The sequence below is a fragment of the Limulus polyphemus genome, unplaced genomic scaffold (genome assembly GCF_000517525.1).
Source record: "Limulus polyphemus unplaced genomic scaffold, Limulus_polyphemus-2.1.2 Scaffold1597, whole genome shotgun sequence".
Lineage (NCBI taxonomy): Eukaryota > Metazoa > Arthropoda > Merostomata > Xiphosura > Limulidae > Limulus > Limulus polyphemus.
In genome coordinates, this window is record NW_013667207.1 from 223353 (window position 1) to 230590 (window position 7238).

The 7238-nt window shown below is 34.6% G+C and overlaps 1 long non-coding RNA gene across 2 annotated transcripts in view; it reads right to left on the bottom strand.

Moving 5' to 3' along the window:
- Nucleotides 1–328: 328 nt before the first annotated feature.
- Nucleotides 329–7238, bottom strand: part of LOC111086974 — a 47315-nt gene continuing 40405 nt past the window's right edge. For both annotated transcript variants that reach the window (XR_002611696.1, XR_002611697.1), the window contains exons 3-4: nt 4729–4736; nt 329–338 (exon numbers count right to left, since the gene is read on the bottom strand). This is a non-coding gene — a long non-coding RNA (uncharacterized LOC111086974). The remainder of the gene's footprint in view (nt 339–4728; nt 4737–7238) is intronic.

The window sequence follows — 7238 nt, forward strand, 5'->3', positions numbered from 1 at the left end:
AACCTAATCAAAATCAAGAACGTAAACATTCGACAATTATCTGCTAAAGTTTTAAATATATTAGAGGCCACATCGTTATATTATCAGAAGACACACAAAGAAAGGTATGGAAGAAAAAGTTGGTTTCTAATTAGAGCAGTAAACAAATCACCATTCTCAAGATAACGTACACCCGATGTCACTTATTGCTAAATGACTAAATTTTCTTAATTTAGAATGACTAGTTTGAACATTGCTTTTTTAACACTTTGGTAACACATAATTTTATTAAATTAGTTACGAAATTAGGTGAATTCAAAACAATATCATTAACTCTTGCTTATATTTACCACATTGTCCTCATCCAATGTATTAACTACGCCATTGTGAAGGTAAGGAGTAGCCCTACCGGTCAGAACTAGAGTTACTAGAGCCTGACTAGCCTCACACCCAGGTGTTAGTAATTCAGTGTACTCTTCATTTAAATCTTCTTGCACCCTGAGTAAAGATTACAGCAAATACCACTATAATATGTGATATTTGTTAGTCAACAGTTCCATTCAATATTTCACAAATAAACAAACATTAATAGATTTTTCATGCAATCAACAATGGAATAACTAAAACAAACCGATAAAAGTAACTACAAATATTTACATATGAAACAGTTATATCAAGACTTATATCACAAACTCCAAAGAACAGATTGTGGCGTGTCTTGTTAATATATTTCTTTTCTATCTAATTCATACCACAATAGAAAGATTTGTTTGTTGAAATCCAGAAATAACATGAAGCACTAATGGTGATTTTTATTACAATAATATAAAAAACGATTTATCAGGTATTTTACCATTTCTATATAAATAGAAAGCTTCTGTTATTATTCTGTCATAAATACGTTACAAGTTCACCAAGTATCATTACTTATCATAAATATATTACTAAGTCTTCCAAAATTAACATTTAATACATTGAAATAATGTTTCTAAGAAACACAAAAATCTCCATTACGTATATAAAACATATCATTTCAAACTTTAATTATATCATACAGACAACAGATGGTGCTTGGAGTACCAAGTAGAAAGGTCACACCATTAAAAGTCAATATGTTACACCACTTTTCTTGGCACTATGTTTTTTGTTTATATATTTTTTCAGGTAAGTTCAAGTAACATCAAAATAAAATGTTGAAGGTTAATTGTAATTTATAAGAACGATGTTCTACATCCAGTTTAGCCATTGGAACTACTCCTTTTGTACTCATCATTACAGCCATGATTCCACACTATCGTCTGACATCAAAATTTCTAATGTACCAAATTTCTGGGAAGGACGGCGAGGCCAATAATGGACCACTCATGATAATATTTTTTTTTTTTACAGACTCTCCATTGTCCGTGGTTGTTGGCTTCCAAAACATTGTACATTTAAGTGAGCCATAGGCGCAAAGGTCTCTCTGAACTTCTTAACGGACATGTAATCGAAGGGTTTTGCCGACATTCCAATGTCTTCATTCCTATTTTACACATAAAAACAGAATCCGGGTTTCGATACCCGTGGTGGGTAGAGCACAGATAGCCCATTATGTAGCTTTGTGCTTAATTACAAACAAACTATTTTAACACGTAGACACACCTCTGTCAACTCTATCTTAAAAAACTAAAGGGGTACTCAGTAGACCGCATACCTCCGCCACGCAACGCTGATAATATTCGGCTCTCAAAAAAATATGAAAACGTGTCCGTATGCCCGTCTTTATCAAAGGACAGGAACTAGTTTTGGCAGGACAATGAGGTATAATATTCTACATAAGTCCACCAAATTTAATCAAAATCCAATCATTTTTGACGAAGTTATAGAGCAAAATAGTGTGAAAAATCGGTCCGCATGTTAACAGAAAGGGATTTTGAGGATTTTCATAACCTTGCTGTGACCTTACCCCCTAAAACTAATCACTTCTAAATTGGGTCGTAGTCCAAATGTATACCAACTTTTGTTGGCGGAGGTAACAATGAAGTACATGGCTAAACTAGAGGGGCGCTTAGTAGAGCGCATACCTCCGCCACGCAGCGTTCATTATATTCGGCTCTCAAAAAATGCGAAAATGTGTCGTATATCTGTCGTTATGAACGGCCACGGACCATTATTGGCAAGACAATGAGGAATAATATTCTATGTATGTCCACTAAGTTTCATCAAAATCCAATCATTTTGACTGAGTTATAGAGCAAACAATAGTGTGAAAAATCAGTCCGCATGTTAACAAATATGGATTTTAAGAACTTTCATAACCTTGCTGTGACCTTGATCCTCCAAAAACTAATCACTTCTAAATTGGATCGTAGTACAAGTGTATACGAATTTTCGTTCAAATCCATTCAGCCGTTATTGCGAAACCTTGCTGACAAATACACACACACACACAGGGGTAAAAACATAACTTCTCTCCGCCTTCGGAGGCGGAGGTAAATATGACATGGTGATGCAACTAGCCATTTAGCAAACCATCTCATTCAGGGGTTCTATATGTAGCTACTATATCTTTTTAACCAAATGTGGGAGTTCGTATACTTGTGTTCATGTTCTACTTTAGACAAAAGTTCTGTGTTATTTTTACTTGCTTGGCCATGTATTTCTAACATATTCTCCCAAACAGAGGTCATACCTGGTCCAAGGGGTGGTCCATATAATTGTATAAGTTAATATAAGTTTGGAGTTTTCTCTCTTTTATACGTGTGATAGAAATTGTCGTTGATGTAGGTAATCTGAGGACTGTGGGATACCGCACTAAGAATTAGTCTAACTTAATAGCGTGATATTGTTATCATTTTTGATCTTGTCTTCGTCCTGTGCAGACGTTTTGCTTTTCACTTTCTCATTACCACAGCAGCCAACTGAAGAGATATACGAATTAGAAGACGGCCAGTAAGCTAAGAAGTACACTTGTTTGTATGAATAAAGATTATTCTATTTGACTGCTAGATGTTTGTTTCAATCTCATTTGCTATTCTTGTTTGATATGATACTTACGTAACATTTCTGAAACCTGCGCTGTGCGGATACTTAGAATTATCTGTAAGCCATCACTGCACAGAAAACAAAACCACTCATTGAATTCTCTATAATTACCTGGCAATCCCTCGAGACAAAATTATACTGTATAAAAGTAACACCACTCCGTGTCCTATTCCTTGCTGGAACTGTAGATTAGAAACGTAGAAATTAAAAATACTGTGTTGTTGTAGTTATTGTTTTTGAATTTATTCATAACTTACAAATAATTTACAAACATATATATATATTAATATTACTAGTCTGATTTCGGGTATTAAACGAAAACCTGTACCACAATAAAAAAAAAATCCATGTTTATGTAAATGAACAAACATTAATTTTTGGTTTTAATTATAGATTGCAACTTAATATATTCAAGCTATAAGTAAAACTCAGATGAAACTACTTTCTTCAAACTTAGCTAGAACGAATTTATAAAACAGTCAATGGTTCTTCGTATCTCGAATTTGGCGAGAAACTCAGATATTAGTCAGTTTGAAAATTTGAGTGTTTACATTCAAATCAAATAATTGGAATTCTGATAATTATACTTTTTTCAACATTATATTTCAATATATGTACTATAGTTGCAGACAACAAAAATGTTAAAATGGGGGAAATAATCTTCTTGTTCTTCTACCTGTTGAATAGTAGGATTGACTGTCATTATTATAATGTCTCCCATGGCTGGAAGAGCGAGAATGTTCGGCGACGGGTTGCGATCTCACGACCCGTAGATTTTGAGTCGATCATTTTAACCCCCAAGTCATTCCCTTATTTGTGACCATAAGATTAACTTAATAAATAAAGTAGCTAATTAATATTCTGATCAAACTGGGAGTATGCAAGATCATAAAATTAATACTAATAATTCAGCTTTTAGCTTTGTATGTCCAGCTAACTCTTCCCACACTTCTTGAGCTAGTAGAACCAATTTGTCAAACTGACATGGGGTTTCGCGTTTCCTGGCAGTTATTTAGATTTAAAAATAATCATTTCTGAAGAAATAATTACTAATCTAAGGGTTCTCGAAGATTAAACAATCCTCCTTCACCCCGCTCGTGGTCTAGGAATATGGGCTTAACTTGAGAAAATAGGAAATCAATGCAGACGAGGTATGTAGTTTTAAAAAGGTAAAGAGAGAGTAAATGTAGACAATAAAAAGTGAAGAGCAAAGTAAACTAAGCTAAACTAAACTAAACAGCCGATATCAGACAGATGGTCCATGAGGGCGGCGGGAATCTAAAAATTAAAGGCATGGGGTGGTCCGGGATTGTCCTTATATATGTGGTATAGCTTCCTACGAAGGAGGACTAAAACGCGCCCGTAAGATGACTAAGGCATGGTTGGGGTCTAAGAGTAGGCTTTTAGGATCATATCTGACCCCATATCTAGCATCCCATTTTGTGTTCCTGCATTCGCCATTGGTATCCCGGGTGGCGCTATGTTTGAAACCGTGTTCATATCCCCACTCACAAGCTAGCGGGTCTAAACTACAGGTTTTTTTCGGGTATAAAGGTTCCTTTGAGGGTAGCTATATGAGTATTTAAGAATAAAGGAGGGGCTTGATCGGTATATTTGAGCTTCTGTGAATCATAAAGGGACATTTGAACCTCGCAGCAGAGTGCGAGTATTCTTACTAGTGATTAGAATTCATTGATTCATCAGTTCTGTGAATCATAAAGGGACATTTGAACCTCGCAGCAGAGTGCGAGTATTCTTACTAGTGATTAGAATTCATTGATTCATCAGCTGGGTTCTCTCGGTGTTATCGATATTTTCGTTTGTAATCCCAATGATACCTCACAAGGTTCGCCAAGTTAGGAGATTCATGTTAGCCTTAAATACACATACAGAGTGCTGATTGCGTTATGTTAAAATACATTGGAAAGAGCAAATCAGCAAGTGATGTAACAACCACAGCTGGTATAAAGTAGAGGCGCATACAACCTTTGTTATAATTATCCTTACAATAGATGGCACTACAATCTCTGCATACTTAACGTTATAAATCAAACCAGCTTTACTTTCCCAGCGAATGAAAACACGGTGAAGCATTAATATAAACAATTTATCTGTTACTTGAATTATATTAATTAATTTTTGATGGCTGATTTTGTCTTTTTTTTATTCTTATATTTGTACAACTTTCATAGTATTTAATAATCTAATATTACCTAAAAAACAGAATTATTCCGTTCGTTTGCTGTATTCACCAGTAATGACAAAAGTATCTGCAAATTTAAACATTTTTTATGAAATCACTTACCAAGCATTTTTCATGAAACTACTTACCTAGTATTTTTTATAAAACTACTTAACAAATATTTTTTTATGAACCAACTTACCAAGTATTTTTTATGAAACCACTTACCAAGTACGAGTATTTCGTAATGAAACAGAATAAATCCTCTTTTCTATCAAATTCGAATAAATTCAGCTGTTGAAAAACAAAACAAGATTACAATGTTAGAGTTTTTTTTATCAATATTTCATTGCAAAAACCAAGATACCAGCAAGATAAGTATTAAAAACGATTATACAACTTCAGAATTTTGGTTTTAGAAATGATAAGCCTATATTTATTTTTTGGTAAATCTAGAGAAGCTAAACTAATGGTCTGTTAGTTATGTTATCTACTAAAAATGAATATTTTTCTCTAAATTTCTTCAACAGGCCGTAGCCTAGTGAGCTGTGGTTTAGAAAGTCCAAGGTTTGTGCTTGTGATGTGCCGCTAAGCATGCTCCATGTTCGCTATAAAAAAAGACAGTTAATTTCACTGTTTGGTTAACAGTAACAGTGTAGGCGTCGGTTGCTACTAACTGTTTTTTTTTTTCCTGTCAGCGGTTCTAAATTGGGGCCAGTTATGTTTAAACCTCGTAGCCGCTTGACCTGGACGTTTAGCCTGTGTTCACGTAAGGTCCAGTCCAGACTGTTAATACCAAAATCGTACTCCATACTTAGCTTTTTTACTTTAAGTCCACGTGCAACTATGAGTAGATATTATAAGATTTGCACTTCTAAAACTCAAAATATAATTATACCTTTTTTTTAAATATATATAGGAAACAATAATGGAAACGCACAGATGATATACAGGAATCGCCAACAATAAGTATTTACGACTAAACGACCAGTTTATCATTAGTGCAATACATTATTATAGAAAATATAAAAGGCAGGCGAATAAGATGTACAATGCATTAGTATTTTGTATTTATCATATATATTACAATACGATTATTAATCTGTGATTGTGAAATATTGTTCCAAGTGTTCTGTATTACTCCACACAAGTGTTTGGTTGCCGTTTGACCTTCTCGTTTTCTATATACTCCATACAGTTTTAATAATATTCATACTCGGAATGTGTATAGGTCAAACCATAGTTGTTAGTGTTCCTTCGGTCTTCTTTCATCTCTAGGTACCATTTAACCACATTTGCTGCATACATGAGATCACTGTCTTGCTGAAGGATGAGCCCCTGCCAAGCAGTGTTTGTTCCTCAACGAATGACATGGCGAATAATAACGCGATTGTACATATTAGCAGTCAGGGTACCATCTATTTTATGTAGATTTCCAATAACATTGGGTGAGATGCAACCCACATTTGTATTGTTTCTACCAACATGCTTTACTGTAGATGTCGTAAGTTTACTGTAATGCCATTCTGCTCGCAGCCATAAAACAAACCATCGTTAATTGGTGCCAAATAATTAGAATTTGGATTCATATGTAAAGAGCACCCTCCTCCAGATTTCCTCATTCCATTGTTTGAAGTCTGATAGCCATTTAACTGTTGGTTAACTCTCCTAAGGAGTATTTTTGAGCTAGATCATTCGCAAAATCTCTATTGGACTGTCGTGTATCAATGTAAAGAGTTATTTAACACGATTTTGAAGGGTTTGAGCTTTCTACCTCGACCTCTTCTATTGTAAAGAGTAGTATTCATAACGTAGCCTTCACTAGGGAGGATTCTGATTTCTACACGTTTGTTATGTTAGGTTCTGGGACCCACGAGTACATTCCTCACACTATTTCTTTTTTCTACACGTTTGTTATGTTAGGTTCTGGGACCCACGAGTACATTCCTCACACTATTTCTTTTTTCTACACGTTTGTTATGTTAGGTTCTGGGACCCACGAGTACATTCCTCACACTATTTCTTTTTTCTACACGTTTGTTATGTTAGGTTC